The following is a 13,694-nucleotide window of genomic DNA, read 5'->3' as shown; positions in this document are numbered from 1 at the left end:
CTTAGTTCGTTAAAGCGCCTGTCTAGTAAACAAGAGATCGTGAGTTAGAATCTCACCGGTGCCTCGAGAGTCATACAAACGTCTCTCTAGTTTTTTGTTTTCGAAGTTTAGTTCGAAATACTTCTGATGGTGTCACTGTCTGAACAAGATTCTGCGCAGGCGCGTGGCTTAGTTGGTTAAAGCGCCTGTCTAGTAAACAGGAGATCGTGAGTTCGATTTTCACCGGTGCCTCGAGAGTCAAGACAAACGTCTCTCTAGCTTTTTGTTTTCGAAGTTTATTTCGAAATACTTCTGATGGTGTCACTGTCTGAACAAGACGCTGCGCAGGCGCGTGGCTTAGTTGGTTAAAGCGCCTGTCTAGTAAACAGGAGATCATGAGTTCGAATCTCACCGGTGCCTCGAGAGTCAAGACAAACGTCTCTCTATTTTTTTGTTTTCGAAGTTTATTTCGAAATACTTCTGATGGTGTCACTGTCTGAACAAGACGCTGTGCAGGCGCCGTGGCTTAGTTGGTTAAAGCGCCTGTCTAGTAAACAGGAGATCGTGAGTTCGAATCTCACCGGTGCCTCGAGAGTCAAGCCAAACGTCTCTCTAGTGTTTTGTTTTCGAAGTTTAGTTCGAAATACTTCTGATGGTTTCGCTGCCTGAACAAGACGCTGCACAGGTGACGTGGCTTCGTTGGTTAAAGCGCCTGTCTAGTAAACAGGAGATCGTGAGTTCTAATCTCACGGGTCCTCGAGAGTCAAGACTAACCTCTCTCTAGTTTTTTGTTTTCGAAGTTTAGTTCGAAATATTTTTGATGGTGTCACTGCCCAAACAAGACGCCGCGCAGGCGCCGTGGCTTAGTTGGTTAAAGCGCCTGTCTAGTAAACAGGAGAGCATGAGTTCGAATCTCACTGGTGCCTCGAGAGTCAAGGCAACCGTCTCTCTAGTTTTTTGTTTTCGAAGTTTAGTTCGAAATACTTCTGATGATGTGACTGCCTGAACAAGACACTGCGCAGGCGCCGTGGCTTAGTTAGTTAAAGAGCCTGTCTAGTAAACGGGAGATCGTAGTTCGAATCTCACCGGTGCCTCGAGAGTCAAGGCGACCGTCTCTCTAGTTTTTTGTTTTCGAAGTTTAGTTCGAAATACTTCTGATGGTGTCACTGTCTGAACAAGAGGCTGCGCAGACACAGTGGCTTAGTTGGTTAAAGCGCTTGTCTAGTAAACAGGAGAGCATGAGTTGGAATCTCACCGGTGCCTCGAGAGTCAAGGCAACCGTCTCTCTAGTTTTTGTTTTCGAAGTTTAGTTCGAAATATTTTTGATGGTGTCACTGCCCAAACAAGACGCCGCGCAGGCGCCGTGGCTTAGTTGGTTAAAGCGCCTGTCTAGTAAACAGGAGAGCATGAGTTCGAATCTCACTGGTGCCTCGAGAGTCAAGGCAACCGTCTCTCTAGTTTTTTGTTTTCGAAGTTTAGTTCGAAATTCTTCTGATGGTGTGACTGCCTGAACAAGACGCTGTGCAGGCGCCGTGGCTTAGTTGGTTAAAGCGCCTGTCTAGTAAACAGGAGATCGTGAGTTCGATTTTCACCGGTGCCTCGAGAGTCAAGACAAACGTCTCTCTAGCTTTTTGTTTTCGAAGTTTATTTCGAAATACTTCTGATGGTGTCACTGTCTGAACAAGACGCTGCGCAGGCGCGTGGCTTAGTTGGTTAAAGCGCCTGTCTAGTAAACAGGAGATCATGAGTTCGAATCTCACCGGTGCCTCGAGAGTCAAGACAAACGTCTCTCTAGTTTTTTGTTTTCGAAGTTTATTTCGAAATACTTCTGATGGTGTCACTGTCTGAACAAGACGCTGTGCAGGCGCCGTGGCTTAGTTGGTTAAAGCGCCTGTCTAGTAAACAGGAGATCGTGAGTTCGAATCTCACCGGTGCCTCGAGAGTCAAGCCAAACGTCTCTCTAGTGTTTTGTTTTCGAAGTTTAGTTCGAAATACTTCTGATGGTTTCGCTGCCTGAACAAGACGCTGCACAGGTGACGTGGCTTCGTTGGTTAAAGCGCCTGTCTAGTAAACAGGAGATCGTGAGTTCGAATCTCACCGGTGCCTCGAGAGTCAAGACAAACGTCTCTCTAGCTTTTTGTTTTCCAAGTTTAGTTCGAAATATTTCTGATGGTGTCACTGCCTGAACAAGAGGCTGCGCAGACACAGTGGCTTAGTTGGTTAAAGCGCCTGTCTAGTAAACAGGAGATCGTGAGTTCGAATCTCACCGGTGCCTCGAGAGTGAAGACTAACGTCTCTCTAGTTTTTTGTTTTCGAAGTATAGTTCGAAATACTTCTGATGGTGTCACTGCCTGAACAAGACGCTGCAGGCGCCGTGGCTTAGTTAGTTAAAGCGCCTGTCTGATAAGCAGGAGATCTTGAGTTCGAATCTCACCGGTGCCTCGGGAGTCAAGACTGACGTCTCCCTAGTTTTTTGTTTTCGAACATTCATGACTTTTTTGCGCAAACACGTACACGAACACAAGGAAAAGAGGCAAACAACACGGGCGCCCAAGTTGTTTGCCTCTTTTCTTTGTGTCCGTGTACGTCTTTGCGCAAAGAAGTCATGATCGAGTACCAACTCGCCCAACTTTCAGTACTTTTGTTTTCGAATTTTAGTTCGAAATACTTCAGATGGTGTCACTGCCTGAATAAAACGCTGCGCAGGCGCCGTGGCTTAGTTAGTTAAAGCGCCTGTCAAGTAAACAGGAGATCGTGAGTTCGAATCTCACCGGTGCCTCGAGAGTCAAGAAAAACGTCTCTCTAGTTTTTTGTTTTCGAAGTATAGTTCGAAATACTTCTGATGGTGTCACTGCCTGAGCAAGACGCTGCAGGCGCCGTGGCTTAGTTAGTTCAAGCGCCTGTCTGGTAAGCAGGAGATCGTGAGTTCGAATCTCACCGGTGCCTCGGGAGTCAAGACTGACGTCTCTCTAGTTTTTTGTTTTCGAACATTCATGACTTTTTTGCGCAAACACGTACACGGACACAAGGAAAAGAGGCAAACAACACGGGCGCCCGTGTTGTTTGCCTCTTTTCCTTGTGTCCGTGTACGTCTTTGCGCAAAGAAGTCATGATCGAGTACCAACTCGCCCAACTTTCAGTGCTTTTGTTTTCGAAGTTTAGTTCGAAATACTTCTGATGGTGTCACTGCCTGAATAAAACGCTGCGCAGGCGCCGTGGCTTAGTTAGTTAAAGCGCCTGTCTAGTAAACAGGAGATCATGAGTTCGAATCTCACCGGTGCCTCGAGAATCAAGACAAACGTCTCTCTAGTTTTTTGTTTTCGAAGTTTCTTTCGAAATACTTCTGATGGTTTCGCTGCCTGAACAAGACGCTGCACAGGTGACGTGGCTTCGTTGGTTAAAGCGCCTGTCTAGTAAACAGGAGATCGTGAGTTCGAATCTCACCGGTGCCTCGAGAGTCAAGACAAACGTCTCTCTAGTTTTTTTGTTTTCGAAGTTTATTTCGAAATACTTCTGATGGTGTCACTGTCTGAACAAGACGCTGAGCAGGCGCGTGGCTTAGATGGTTACAGCGCCTGTCTAGTAAACAGAAGATCGTGAGTTCGAATCTCACCGGTGCCTCGAGAGTCAAGACAAACCTCTCTCTAGTTTTTTGTTTTCGAAGTTTAGTTCGAAATTCTTCTGATGGTGTGACTGCCTGAACAAGAGGCTGTGCAGGAGCCGTGGCTTAGTTGGTTAAGGCGCCTGTCTTGTAAACAGTAGATCGTGAGTTCGAATCTCACCGGTGCTTCGAGAGTCAAGACAAACGTCTCTCTAGTTTTTTGTTTTCGAAGTTTAGTTCGAAATACTTCTGATGGTGTCACTGTCTGAACAAGATTCTGCGCAGGCGCGTGGCTTAGTTGGTTAAAGCGCCTGTCTAGTAAAGAGGAGATCGTGAGTTCGATTTTCACCGGTGCCTCGAGAGTCAACACAAACGTCTCTCTAGTGTTTTGTTTTCGAAGTTTAGTTCGAAATACTTCTGATGGTTTCGCTGCCTGAACAAGACGCTGCACAGGTGACGTGGCTTCGTTGGTTAAAGCGCCTGTCTAGTAAACAGGAGATCGTGAGTTCGAATCTCACCGGTGCCTCGAGAGTCAAGACAAACGTCTCTCTAGCTTTTTGTTTTCCAAGTTTAGTTCGAAATATTTCTGATGGTGTCACTGCCTGAACAAGAGGCTGCGCAGACACAGTGATTAGTTGGTTAAAGTGCCTGTCTAGTAAACAGGAGATCATCAGTTCGAATCTCACTGGTGCCTCGAGAGTCAAGACAAACGTCTCTCTAGTTTTTTGTTTTCGAAGTTTATTTCGAAATACTTCTGATGGTGTCACTGTCTGAACAAGACGCTGCGCAGGCGCGTGGCTTAGTTGGTTAAAGCGCCTGTCTAGTATACAGGAGATCGTGAGTTCGAATCTCACCGGTGCCTCGAGAGTGAAGACTAACGTCTCTCTAGTTTTTTGTTTTCGAAGTATAGTTCGAAATACTTCTGATGGTGTCACTGCCTGAACAAGACGCTGCAGGCGCCGTGGCTTAGTTAGTTAAAGCGCCTGTCTGATAAGCAGGAGATCTTGAGTTCGAATCTCACCGGTGCCTCGGGAGTCAAGACTGACGTCTCCCTAGTTTTTTGTTTTCGAACATTCATGACTTTTTTGCGCAAACACGTACACGAACACAAGGAAAAGAGGCAAACAACACGGGCGCCCAAGTTGTTTGCCTCTTTTCTTTGTGTCCGTGTACGTCTTTGCGCAAAGAAGTCATGATCGAGTACCAACTCGCCCAACTTTCAGTACTTTTGTTTTCGAATTTTAGTTCGAAATACTTCAGATGGTGTCACTGCCTGAATAAAACGCTGCGCAGGCGCCGTGGCTTAGTTAGTTAAAGCGCCTGTCAAGTAAACAGGAGATCGTGAGTTCGAATCTCACCGGTGCCTCGAGAGTCAAGAAAAACGGCTCTCTAGTTTTTTGTTTTCGAAGTTTACTTCGAAATACTTCTGATGATGTGACTGCCTGAACAAGACGCTGCGCAGGCGCCGTGGCTTAGTTAGGTAAAGAGCCTGTCTAGTAAACGGGAGATCGTAGTTCGAATCTCACCGGTGCCTCGAGAGTCAAGGCGACCGTCTCTCTAGTTTTTTTGTTTTTGAAGTTTATTTCGAAATACTTCTGATGGTGTCACTGTCTGAACAAGACGCTGCGCAGGCGCGTGGATTAGTTGGTTAAAGCGCCTATCTAGTAAACAGGAGATCGTGAGTTCGAATCTCACCGGTGCCTCGAGAGTGAAGACTAACGTCTCTCTAGTTTTTTGTTTTCGAAGTATAGTTCGAAATACTTCTGATGGTGTCACTGCCTGAGCAAGACGCTGCAGGCACCGTGGCTTAGTTAGTTCAAGCGCCTGTCTGGTAAGTAGGAGATCGTGAGTTCGAATCTCACCGGTGCCTCGGGAGTCAAGACTGACGTCTCTCTAGTTTTTTTGTTTTCGAACATTCATGACTTTTTTGCGCAAACACGTACACGGACACAAGGAAAAGAGGCAAACAACACGGGCGCCCGTGTTGTTTGCCTCTTTTCCTTGTGTCCGTGTACGTCTTTGCGCAAAGAAGTCATGATCGAGTACCAACTCGCCCAACTTTCAGTGCTTTTGTTTTCGAAGTTTAGTTCGAAATACTTCTGATGGTGTCACTGCCTGAATAAAACGCTGCGCAGGCGCCGTGGCTTAGTTAGTTAAAGCGCCTGTCTAGTAAACAGGAGATCATGAGTTCGAATCTCACCGGTGCCTCGAGAATCAAGACAAACGTCTCTCTAGTTTTTTGTTTTCGAAGTTTCTTTCGAAATACTTCTGATGGTTTCGCTGCCTGAACAAGACGCTGCACAGGTGACGTGGCTTCGTTGGTTAAAGCGCCTGTCTAGTAAACAGGAGATCGTGAGTTCGAATCTCACCGGTGCCTCGAGAGTCAAGACAAACGTCTCTCTAGCTTTTTGTTTTCCAAGTTTAGTTCGAAATATTTCTGATGGTGTCACTGCCTGAACAAGAGGCTGCGCAGACACAGTGGCTTAGTTGGTTAAAGTGCCTGTCTAGTAAACAGGAGATCATCAGTTCGAATCTCACTGGTGCCTCGAGAGTCAAGACAAACGTCTCTCTAGTTTTTTGTTTTCGAAGTTTATTTCGAAATACTTCTGATGGTGTCACTGTCTGAACAAGACGCTGCGCAGGCGCGAGGCTTAGTTGGTTAAAGCGCCTGTCTAGTAAACAGGAGATCGTGAGTTCGAATCTCACCGGTGCCTCGAGAGTGAAGACTAACGTCTCTCTAGTTTTTTGTTTTCGAAGTATAGTTCGAAATACTTCTGATGGTGTCACTGCCTGAACAAGACGCTGCAGGCGCCGTGGCTTAGTTAGTTAAAGCGCCTGTCTGATAAGCAGGAGATCTTGAGTTCGAATCTCACCGGTGCCTCGGGAGTCAAGACTGACGTCTCCCTAGTTTTTTGTTTTCGAACATTCATGACTTTTTTGCGCAAACACGTACACGAACACAAGGAAAAGAGGCAAACAACACGGGCGCCCAAGTTGTTTGCCTCTTTTCTTTGTGTCCGTGTACGTCTTTGCGCAAAGAAGTCATGATCGAGTACCAACTCGCCCAACTTTCAGTACTTTTGTTTTAGTTCGAAATACTTCTGATGGTGTCACTGCCTGAATAAAACGCTGCGCAGGCGCCGTGGCTTAGTTAGTTAAAGCGCCTGTCAAGTAAACAGGAGATCGTGAGTTCGAATCTCACCGGTGCCTCGAGAGTCAAGAAAAACGGCTCTCTAGTTTTTTGTTTTCGAAGTTTACTTCGAAATACTTCTGATGATGTGACTGCCTGAACAAGACACTGCGCAGGCGCCGTGGCTTAGTTAGTTAAAGAGCCTGTCTAGTAAACGGGAGATCGTAGTTCGAATCTCACCGGTGCCTCGAGAGTCAAGGCGACCGTCTCTCTAGTTTTTTGTTTTCGAAGTTTAGTTCGAAATACTTCTGATGGTGTCACTGTCTGAACAAGAGGCTGCGCAGACACAGTGGCTTAGTTGGTTAAAGCGCTTGTCTAGTAAACAGGAGAGCATGAGTTGGAATCTCACCGGTGCCTCGAGAGTCAAGGCAACCGTCTCTCTAGTTTTTTGTTTTCGAAGTTTAGTTCGAAATTCTTCTGATGGTGTGACTGCCTGAACAAGACGCTGCGCAGGCGCCGTGGCTTAGTTCGTTAAAGCGCCTGTCTAGTAAACAAGAGATCGTGAGTTAGAATCTCACCGGTGCCTCGAGAGTCATACAAACGTCTCTCTAGTTTTTTGTTTTCGAAGTTTAGTTCGAAATACTTCTGATGGTGTCACTGTCTGAACAAGATTCTGCGCAGGCGCGTGGCTTAGTTGGTTAAAGCGCCTGTCTAGTAAACAGGAGATCGTGAGTTCGATTTTCACCGGTGCCTCGAGAGTCAACACAAACGTCTCTCTAGTGTTTTGTTTTCGAAGTTTAGTTCGAAATACTTCTGATGGTTTCGCTGCCTGAACAAGACGCTGCACAGCTGACGTGGCTTCGTTGGTTAAAGCGCCTGTCTAGTAAACAGGAGATCGTGAGTTCGAATCTCACCGGTGCCTCGAGAGTCAAGACAAACGTCTCTCTAGCTTTTTGTTTTCGAAGTTTAGTTCGAAATACTTCTGATGGTTTCGCTGCCTGAACAAGACGCTGCACAGGTGACGTGGCTTCGTTGGTTAAAGCGCCTGTCTAGTAAACAGGAGATCGTGAGTTCGAATCTCACCGGTGCCTCGAGAGTCAAGACAAACGTCTCTCTAGCTTTTTGTTTTCCAAGTTTAGTTCGAAATATTTCTGATGGTGTCACTGCCTGAACAAGAGGCTGCGCAGACACAGTGATTAGTTGGTTAAAGTGCCTGTCTAGTAAACAGGAGATCATCAGTTAGAATCTCACCGGTGCCTCGAGAGTCATACAAACGTCTCTCTAGTTTTTTGTTTTCGAAGTTTAGTTCGAAATACTTCTGATGATGTCACTGTCTGAACAAGATTCTGCGCAGGCGCGTGGCTTAGTTGGTTAAAGCGCCTGTCTAGTAAACAGGAGATCATGAGTTCGAATCTCACCGGTGCCTCGAGAATCAAGACAAACGTCTCTCTAGTTTTTTTGTTTTTGAAGTTTATTTCGAAATACTTCTGATGGTGTCACTGTCTGAACAAGACGCTGCGCAGGCGCGTGGATTAGTTGGTTAAAGCGCCTATCTAGTAAACAGGAGATCGTGAGTTCGAATCTCACCGGTGCCTCGAGAGTGAAGACTAACGTCTCTCTAGTTTTTTGTTTTCGAAGTATAGTTCGAAATACTTCTGATGGTGTCACTGCCTGAGCAAGACGCTGCAGGCACCGTGGCTTAGTTAGTTCAAGCGCCTGTCTGGTAAGTAGGAGATCGTGAGTTCGAATCTCACCGGTGCCTCGGGAGTCAAGACTGACGTCTCTCTAGTTTTTTGTTTTCGAACATTCATGACTTTTTTGCGCAAACACGTACACGGACACAAGGAAAAGAGGCAAACAACACGGGCGCCCGTGTTGTTTGCCTCTTTTCCTTGTGTCCGTGTACGTCTTTGCGCAAAGAAGTCATGATCGAGTACCAACTCGCCCAACTTTCAGTGCTTTTGTTTTCGAAGTTTAGTTCGAAATACTTCTGATGGTGTCACTGCCTGAATAAAACGCTGCGCAGGCGCCGTGGCTTAGTTAGTTAAAGCGCCTGTCTAGTAAACAGGAGATCATGAGTTCGAATCTCACCGGTGCCTCGAGAATCAAGACAAACGTCTCTCTAGTTTTTTGTTTTCGAAGTTTCTTTCGAAATACTTCTGATGGTTTCGCTGCCTGAACAAGACGCTGCACAGGTGACGTGGCTTCGTTGGTTAAAGCGCCTGTCTAGTAAACAGGAGATCGTGAGTTCGAATCTCACCGGTGCCTCGAGAGTCAAGACAAACGTCTCTCTAGCTTTTTGTTTTCCAAGTTTAGTTCGAAATATTTCTGATGGTGTCACTGCCTGAACAAGAGGCTGCGCAGACACAGTGGCTTAGTTGGTTAAAGTGCCTGTCTAGTAAACAGGAGATCATCAGTTCGAATCTCACTGGTGCCTCGAGAGTCAAGACAAACGTCTCTCTAGTTTTTTGTTTTCGAAGTTTATTTCGAAATACTTCTGATGGTGTCACTGTCTGAACAAGACGCTGCGCAGGCGCGAGGCTTAGTTGGTTAAAGCGCCTGTCTAGTAAACAGGAGATCGTGAGTTCGAATCTCACCGGTGCCTCGAGAGTGAAGACTAACGTCTCTCTAGTTTTTTGTTTTCGAAGTATAGTTCGAAATACTTCTGATGGTGTCACTGCCTGAACAAGACGCTGCAGGCGCCGTGGCTTAGTTAGTTAAAGCGCCTGTCTGATAAGCAGGAGATCTTGAGTTCGAATCTCACCGGTGCCTCGGGAGTCAAGACTGACGTCTCCCTAGTTTTTTGTTTTCGAACATTCATGACTTTTTTGCGCAAACACGTACACGAACACAAGGAAAAGAGGCAAACAACACGGGCGCCCAAGTTGTTTGCCTCTTTTCTTTGTGTCCGTGTACGTCTTTGCGCAAAGAAGTCATGATCGAGTACCAACTCGCCCAACTTTCAGTACTTTTGTTTTCGAATTTTAGTTCGAAATACTTCTGATGGTGTCACTGCCTGAATAAAACGCTGCGCAGGCGCCGTGGCTTAGTTAGTTAAAGCGCCTGTCAAGTAAACAGGAGATCGTGAGTTCGAATCTCACCGGTGCCTCGAGAGTCAAGAAAAACGGCTCTCTAGTTTTTTGTTTTCGAAGTTTACTTCGAAATACTTCTGATGATGTGACTGCCTGAACAAGACACTGCGCAGGCGCCGTGGCTTAGTTAGTTAAAGAGCCTGTCTAGTAAACGGGAGATCGTAGTTCGAATCTCACCGGTGCCTCGAGAGTCAAGGCGACCGTCTCTCTAGTTTTTTGTTTTCGAAGTTTAGTTCGAAATACTTCTGATGGTGTCACTGTCTGAACAAGAGGCTGCGCAGACACAGTGGCTTAGTTGGTTAAAGCGCTTGTCTAGTAAACAGGAGAGCATGAGTTGGAATCTCACCGGTGCCTCGAGAGTCAAGGCAACCGTCTCTCTAGTTTTTTGTTTTCGAAGTTTAGTTCGAAATTCTTCTGATGGTGTGACTGCCTGAACAAGACGCTGCGCAGGCGCCGTGGCTTAGTTCGTTAAAGCGCCTGTCTAGTAAACAAGAGATCGTGAGTTAGAATCTCACCGGTGCCTCGAGAGTCATACAAACGTCTCTCTAGTTTTTTGTTTTCGAAGTTTAGTTCGAAATACTTCTGATGGTGTCACTGTCTGAACAAGATTCTGCGCAGGCGCGTGGCTTAGTTGGTTAAAGCGCCTGTCTAGTAAACAGGAGATCGTGAGTTCGATTTTCACCGGTGCCTCGAGAGTCAACACAAACGTCTCTCTAGTGTTTTGTTTTCGAAGTTTAGTTCGAAATACTTCTGATGGTTTCGCTGCCTGAACAAGACGCTGCACAGCTAACGTGGCTTCGTTGGTTAAAGCGCCTGTCTAGTAAACAGGAGATCGTGAGTTCGAATCTCACCGGTGCCTCGAGAGTCAAGACAAACGTCTCTCTAGCTTTTTGTTTTCCAAGTTTAGTTCGAAATATTTCTGATGGTGTCACTGCCTGAACAAGAGGCTGCGCAGACACAGTGGCTTAGTTGGTTAAAGTGCCTGTCTAGTAAACAGGTGATCATCAGTTCGAATCTCACTGGTGCCTCGAGAGTCAAGACAAACGTCTCTCTAGTTTTTTGTTTTCGAAGTTTATTTCGAAATACTTCTGATGGTGTCACTGTCTGAACAAGACGCTGCGCAGGCGCGTGGCTTAGTTGGTTAAAGCGCCTGTCTAGTAAACAGGAGATCGTGAGTTCGAATCTCACCGGTGCCTCGAGAGTGAAGACTAACGTCTCTCTAGTTTTTTGTTTTCGAAGTATAGTTCGAAATACTTCTGATGGTGTCACTGCCTGAACAAGACGCTGCAGGCGCCGTGGCTTAACTAGTTAAAGCGCCTGTCTGATAAGCAGGAGATCTTGAGTTCGAATCTCACCGGTGCCTCGGGAGTCAAGACTGACGTCTCCCTAGTTTTTTGTTTTCGAACATTCATGACTTTTTTGCGCAAACACGTACACGAACACAAGGAAAAGAGGCAAACAACACGGGCGCCCAAGTTGTTTGCCTCTTTTCTTTGTGTCCGTGTACGTCTTTGCGCAAAGAAGTCATGATCGAGTACCAACTCGCCCAACTTTCAGTACTTTTGTTTTCGAATTTTAGTTCGAAATACTTCAGATGGTGTCACTGCCTGAATAAAACGCTGCGCAGGCGCCGTGGCTTAGTTAGTTAAAGCGCCTGTCAAGTAAACAGGAGATCGTGAGTTCGAATCTCACCGGTGCCTCGAGAGTCAAGAAAAACGGCTCTCTAGTTTTTTGTTTTCGAAGTTTACTTCGAAATACTTCTGATGATGTGACTGCCTGAACAAGACGCTGCGCAGGCGCCGTGGCTTAGTTAGGTAAAGAGCCTGTCTAGTAAACGGGAGATCGTGAGTTCGAATCTCACCGGTGCCTCGAGAGTGAAGACTAACGTCTCTCTAGTTTTTTGTTTTCGAAGTATAGTTCGAAATACTTCTGATGGTGTCACTGCCTGAGCAAGACGCTGCAGGCGCCGTGGCTTAGTTAGTTCAAGCGCCTGTCTGGTAAGCAGGAGATCGTGAGTTCGAATCTCACCGGTGCCTCGGGAGTCAAGACTGACGTCTCTCTAGTTTTTTGTTTTCGAACATTCATGACTTTTTTGCGCAAACACGTACACGGACACAAGGAAAAGAGGCAAACAACACGGGCGCCCGTGTTGTTTGCCTCTTTTCCTTGTGTCCGTGTACGTCTTTGCGCAAAGAAGTCATGATCGAGTACCAACTCGCCCAACTTTCAATGCTTTTGTTTTCGAAGTTTAGTTCGAAATACTTCTGATGGTGTCACTGCCTGAATAAAACGCTGCGCAGGCGCCGTGGCTTAGTTAGTTAAAGCGCCTGTCTAGTAAACAGGAGATCATGAGTTCGAATCTCACCGGTGCCTCGAGAATCAAGACAAACGTCTCTCTAGTTTTTTGTTTTCGAAGTTTCTTTCGAAATACTTCTGATGGTTTCGCTGCCTGAACAAGACGCTGCACAGGTGACGTGGCTTCGTTGGTTAAAGCGCCTGTCTAGTAAACAGGAGATCGTGAGTTCGAATCTCACCGGTGCCTCGAGAGTCAAGACAAACGTCTCTCTAGCTTTTTGTTTTCCAAGTTTAGTTCGAAATATTTCTGATGGTGTCACTGCCTGAACAAGAGGCTGCGCAGACACAGTGGCTTAGTTGGTTAAAGTGCCTGTCTAGTAAACAGGAGCTCATCAGTTCGAATCTCACTGGTGCCTCGAGAGTCAAGACAAACGTCTCTCTAGTTTTTTTGTTTTCGAAGTTTATTTCGAAATACTTCTGATGGTGTCACTGTCTGAACAAGACGCTGAGCAGGCGCGTGGCTTAGATGGTTACAGCGCCTGTCTAGTAAACAGAAGATCGTTAGTTCGAATCTCACCGGTGCCTCGAGAGTCAAGACAAACCTCTCTCTAGTTTTTTGTTTTCGAAGTTTAGTTCGAAATTCTTCTGATGGTGTGACTGCCTGAACAAGAGGCTGTGCAGGAGCCGTGGCTTAGTTGGTTAAAGCGCCTGTCTTGTAAACAGGAGATCGTGAGTTCGAATCTCACCGGTGCTTCGAGAGTCAAGACAAACGTCTCTCTAGTTTTTTGTTTTCGAAGTTTAGTTCGAAATACTTCTGATGGTGTCACTGTCTGAACAAGATTCTGCGCAGGCGCGTGGCTTAGTTGGTTAAAGCGCCTGTCTAGTAAACAGGAGATCGTGAGTTCGATTTTCACCGGTGCCTCGAGAGTCAACACAAACGTCTCTCTAGTGTTTTGTTTTCGAAGTTTAGTTCGAAATACTTCTGATGGTTTCGCTGCCTGAACAAGACGCTGCACAGGTGACGTGGCTTCGTTGGTTAAAGCGCCTTTCTAGTAAACAGGAGATCGTGAGTTCGAATCTCACCGGTGCCTCGAGAGTCAAGGCAACCGTCTCTCTAGTTTTTTGTTTTCGAAGTTTAGTTCGAAATTCTTCTGATGGTGTGACTGCCTGAACAAGACGCTGCACAAGCGCCGTGGCTTAGTTGGTTAAAGCGCCTGTCTAGTAAACAGGAGATAATGAGTTCGGGTCTCACCGGTGCCTCGAGAGACAAGATAAACGTCTCTCTAGTTTTTCGTTTTCGAAGTTTAGTTCGAAATACTTCTGATGGTGTCACTGTCTGAACAAGACGCTGCAGGCGCCGTGGCTTAGTTAGTTAAAGCGCCTGTCTGATAAGCAGGAGATCTTGAGTTCGAATCTCACCGGTGCCTCGGGAGTCAAGACTGACGTCTCCCTAGTTTTTTGTTTTCGAACATTCATGACTTTTTTGCGCAAACACGTACACGGACACAAGGAAAAGAGGCAAACAACACGGGCGCCCGTGTTGTTTGCCTCTTTTCCTTGTGTCCGTGTACGTCTTTGCGCAAAGAAGTCATGATCG

At 46.3% G+C, this 13,694-nt stretch overlaps 15 non-coding genes across 15 annotated transcripts; all 15 read left to right on the top strand.

Annotated features, from left to right (window-relative positions):
* Positions 1-494: 494 nt before the first annotated feature.
* Positions 495-568, top strand: TRNAT-AGU (transfer RNA threonine (anticodon AGU)). Its single transcript has one exon. It is a non-coding gene; the product is annotated as a tRNA-Thr (tRNA).
* A 263-nt stretch (positions 569-831) lies between these two features.
* TRNAT-AGU (transfer RNA threonine (anticodon AGU)) lies at positions 832-905 on the top strand. The gene has a single exon. It is a non-coding gene; the product is annotated as a tRNA-Thr (tRNA).
* Positions 906-1,336: 431 nt separating this feature from the next.
* TRNAT-AGU (transfer RNA threonine (anticodon AGU)) lies at positions 1,337-1,410 on the top strand. The gene has a single exon. It is a non-coding gene; the product is annotated as a tRNA-Thr (tRNA).
* A 95-nt stretch (positions 1,411-1,505) lies between these two features.
* Positions 1,506-1,579, top strand: TRNAT-AGU (transfer RNA threonine (anticodon AGU)). Its single transcript has one exon. It is a non-coding gene; the product is annotated as a tRNA-Thr (tRNA).
* A 263-nt stretch (positions 1,580-1,842) lies between these two features.
* On the top strand, positions 1,843-1,916 carry TRNAT-AGU (transfer RNA threonine (anticodon AGU)). Its single transcript has one exon. It is a non-coding gene; the product is annotated as a tRNA-Thr (tRNA).
* Positions 1,917-2,347: 431 nt separating this feature from the next.
* On the top strand, positions 2,348-2,421 carry TRNAI-GAU (transfer RNA isoleucine (anticodon GAU)). Its single transcript has one exon. It is a non-coding gene; the product is annotated as a tRNA-Ile (tRNA).
* Positions 2,422-2,851: 430 nt separating this feature from the next.
* Positions 2,852-2,925, top strand: TRNAT-GGU (transfer RNA threonine (anticodon GGU)). The gene has a single exon. It is a non-coding gene; the product is annotated as a tRNA-Thr (tRNA).
* Positions 2,926-4,535: 1,610 nt separating this feature from the next.
* TRNAI-GAU (transfer RNA isoleucine (anticodon GAU)) lies at positions 4,536-4,609 on the top strand. Its single transcript has one exon. It is a non-coding gene; the product is annotated as a tRNA-Ile (tRNA).
* Positions 4,610-5,376: 767 nt separating this feature from the next.
* On the top strand, positions 5,377-5,450 carry TRNAT-GGU (transfer RNA threonine (anticodon GGU)). Its single transcript has one exon. It is a non-coding gene; the product is annotated as a tRNA-Thr (tRNA).
* Positions 5,451-6,387: 937 nt separating this feature from the next.
* Positions 6,388-6,461, top strand: TRNAI-GAU (transfer RNA isoleucine (anticodon GAU)). Its single transcript has one exon. It is a non-coding gene; the product is annotated as a tRNA-Ile (tRNA).
* A 1,937-nt stretch (positions 6,462-8,398) lies between these two features.
* On the top strand, positions 8,399-8,472 carry TRNAT-GGU (transfer RNA threonine (anticodon GGU)). The gene has a single exon. It is a non-coding gene; the product is annotated as a tRNA-Thr (tRNA).
* Positions 8,473-9,408: 936 nt separating this feature from the next.
* TRNAI-GAU (transfer RNA isoleucine (anticodon GAU)) lies at positions 9,409-9,482 on the top strand. The gene has a single exon. It is a non-coding gene; the product is annotated as a tRNA-Ile (tRNA).
* Positions 9,483-11,764: 2,282 nt separating this feature from the next.
* On the top strand, positions 11,765-11,838 carry TRNAT-GGU (transfer RNA threonine (anticodon GGU)). The gene has a single exon. It is a non-coding gene; the product is annotated as a tRNA-Thr (tRNA).
* Positions 11,839-12,777: 939 nt separating this feature from the next.
* On the top strand, positions 12,778-12,851 carry TRNAT-UGU (transfer RNA threonine (anticodon UGU)). Its single transcript has one exon. It is a non-coding gene; the product is annotated as a tRNA-Thr (tRNA).
* A 599-nt stretch (positions 12,852-13,450) lies between these two features.
* Positions 13,451-13,524, top strand: TRNAI-GAU (transfer RNA isoleucine (anticodon GAU)). Its single transcript has one exon. It is a non-coding gene; the product is annotated as a tRNA-Ile (tRNA).
* Positions 13,525-13,694: the final 170 nt, after the last annotated feature.

This window comes from Rhipicephalus microplus, chromosome 5, assembly GCF_043290135.1.
Source record: "Rhipicephalus microplus isolate Deutch F79 chromosome 5, USDA_Rmic, whole genome shotgun sequence".
NCBI lineage: Eukaryota > Metazoa > Arthropoda > Arachnida > Ixodida > Ixodidae > Rhipicephalus > Rhipicephalus microplus.
The sequence above is the reverse complement of the archived record's forward strand: the minus strand, read 5'-3'. Positions and strand labels throughout refer to the sequence as shown.